The sequence below is a fragment of the Ictidomys tridecemlineatus genome, chromosome 9 (assembly GCF_052094955.1).
Source record: "Ictidomys tridecemlineatus isolate mIctTri1 chromosome 9, mIctTri1.hap1, whole genome shotgun sequence".
NCBI classification, from domain to species: domain Eukaryota; kingdom Metazoa; phylum Chordata; class Mammalia; order Rodentia; family Sciuridae; genus Ictidomys; species Ictidomys tridecemlineatus.
In genome coordinates this window covers 134,113,832-134,116,604 of record NC_135485.1, presented here as the reverse complement: position 1 = coordinate 134,116,604, position 2,773 = coordinate 134,113,832, and the positions used below count along the sequence as shown (strand labels likewise).

General features: G+C 38.8%; 1 non-coding gene across 1 annotated transcript; it reads left to right on the top strand.

Moving 5' to 3' along the window:
- The first annotated feature begins 493 nt into the window (after positions 1-493).
- Positions 494-600, top strand: LOC120892630 (U6 spliceosomal RNA). Its single transcript, XR_005737417.2, has one exon. It is a non-coding gene; the product is annotated as a U6 spliceosomal RNA (small nuclear RNA).
- Positions 601-2,773: the final 2,173 nt, after the last annotated feature.

The following is a 2,773-nucleotide window of genomic DNA, read 5'->3' as shown; positions in this document are numbered from 1 at the left end:
TTACCTTTATCCTTTTTCTATACATTGACTGACACATAATATGTGACACATAAGTATGAGATACATGAATATGTTTTGACTCCTGTACATGAGTTACTCATGTAACTAGCACTGCTATTACTTTTTAAAAGTGATGATTTCTTTATAGTGAGTGCATTCAAATCCCTCTCCACTAATTATTTGGAGATATATAATGTGTTATTGCTAATTACATTCCCCCTGCTGTGCCATAGAACAGCAGAACTTATTCTTCCTATTAACCAATAACTGTACCTGTTAGGTACAGCAATAGTCCCAGGACATAGAGAATGGCCAGTTTTTCTTTAACTCTATGAACTCCTTGGATCTGCAGAGTCAATTTTGGGTCAGATCAAGAAATTTTTAATCTCCTTGTTTTCTCCCTTGTATCTGTTTGTTTTTCGGTTTATTTGTTTGTTTTTCTTTTTTCTCCTTCTGGAGGCCTATAATTTGCTTATTAGAAAACACACATGTGGTGCTCGCTTCAGCAGCACATATACTAAAATTGGAATGATACAGAGAAGATTAGCATGGCCCCTGCGCAAGGATGACACGCAAATTCGTGAAGCGTTCCATATTTTTCTCCTCACACTTCAGATAGAGCCCTAATATCCAGAATATACAAAGAACTCAAAAAATTAGACAATAAGATAACAAATAACCCAATCAACAAATGGTCCAAGGACCTGAACAGACACTTCTCAGAGGAGGACATACAATCAATCAACAAGTACATGAAAAAATGTTCACCATCTCCAGCAGTCAGAGAAATGCAAATCAAAACCACCCTAAGATACCATCTCACTCCAGTAAGATTGGCAGCCACTATGAAGTCAAACAACAACAAGTGCTGGCGAGGATGTGGAGAAAAGGGTACACTTGTACATTGCTGGTGGGACTGCAAATTGGTGCGGCCAATTTGGAAAGCAGTATGGAGATTCCTGGGAAAGCTGGGAATGGAACCACCATTTGACCCTGCTATTGCCCTTCTCGGACTATTCCTTAAAGACCTTAAAGGAGCATGCTACAGGGATACTGCTACATCGATGTTCATAGCAGCACAATTCACAATAGCTAGACTGTGGAACCAACCCAGATGCCCTTCAATAGATGAATGGATTAAAAAATGTGGCATTTATATACCATGGAATATTTTGCAGCAATAAAAAATGACAAAATCATGGAATTTGCAGGGAAATGGATGGCACTAGAGCAGATTATGCTTAGTGAAGCTAGCCAATCCCTAAAAAACAAATACCAAATGTCTTCTTTGATATAATGAGAGCAACTATGAACACAGCAGGGAGGAAGAGCAAGAAGAAAAGATTAACATTAAACAGAGACATGAGATGGGAGGGAAAGAGAGAGAAGAGGGAAATTGCATGGAAATGAAGGGAGACCCTCATTGGTATACAAAATTACATGTAAGAGGTTGTGAGGGGAATGGGAAAATAAACAAGAAGAGAAATGAATTATAGTAGATGGGGTAGAGAGAGAAGATGTGAGGGGAGGGATGGGGGGATAGTAGGGGATAGGAAAGGTAGCAGAATACAACAGTTACTAATAGGGCATTATGTAAAAATGTGGATGTGTAACCGACGTGATTCTGCAATCTGCATTTGGGATAAAATTGAGAGTTCATAACCCACTTGAATCTAATGTATGAAATATGATATGTCAAGAGTTTGTAATGTTGTGAACAACCAATAAAATAAATAAATAAATAAATAAATAAATAAAAAAGAAAACACACATGTGTCAGCCAAATTTGGAATGTTTCCTGTCATGATTCCCATTCTTTTTTATTTCACTCTATGATTAAGATTGTTTCCTCCACCTTATCTTTCAAGTCTCAAATTTACCTATTTTCCTTTCAATTTATCTACCAGAGTTTTGATTGAGAAATAATGGTTTGTTTTCCTTAGATCAATTGTATTTTCCTTAGACCAACTATTTTTATTATTTAAATGTATTTTAGCTCATATATGAAAATTGGACCTATTAATGGGATACCATGTGATGTCTGATACATGTGTGCATTGTGTGATGTTTAAATGGTGAAACGTGCATCTCCTCAAACACATATCATTTTTTATGCTGAAAATGTACAAAATCCTTTCTGTTAGCTTTTGAAAATGCACTGTACATAATTGTTGTCTATAATCCAGCTAGACTCCTTGGGAAGGTGTTTGGCCCAAAGATGCTTAAGAAGAGGAAGGGTTATGATGGAACTAGAACCTGGAAAATGGGGTTCCCTGGGAACAGCTGGCAAAGACCTTGTGGTTAACGAATGTCCACTGTGTCTCAATAACAGCAAAGCCTGGGGGAAAACAGGAGATGAAGAGGAACCATTGGGAAGGGAAGAGACCTCATGGGATCTTGTAGCTATTGAAGTACTTTGGCATTTACTGAGGGACATGGGGAGCCACTGCAGGAATCTGTTAGAGTCTGTAAACAAGTCTGGATGGCGCCTGGCAAAATGCCAGAGGGAGTGGTTTGTGAAGGAACGCCAGTGAGCCATTAAGTGAGGAGATTCCTTATTGGTTGACTGCTGTATCTAGTTTATGTTAATTAGATAAGCTGTGTGGAATGTACATATACCCCTCCTGTCCTACAATAAACGGCTCCCACTCCTGCTGTATCAATCTACACAAGTTGTTCGTCACCCCCCGGGTTATTTTGCCCAGCCAGCCGGGCTGCGACAGGAATCTGAGCAGAAGAGTCACATCTGACCATGTTTGAAAGAATCACTACG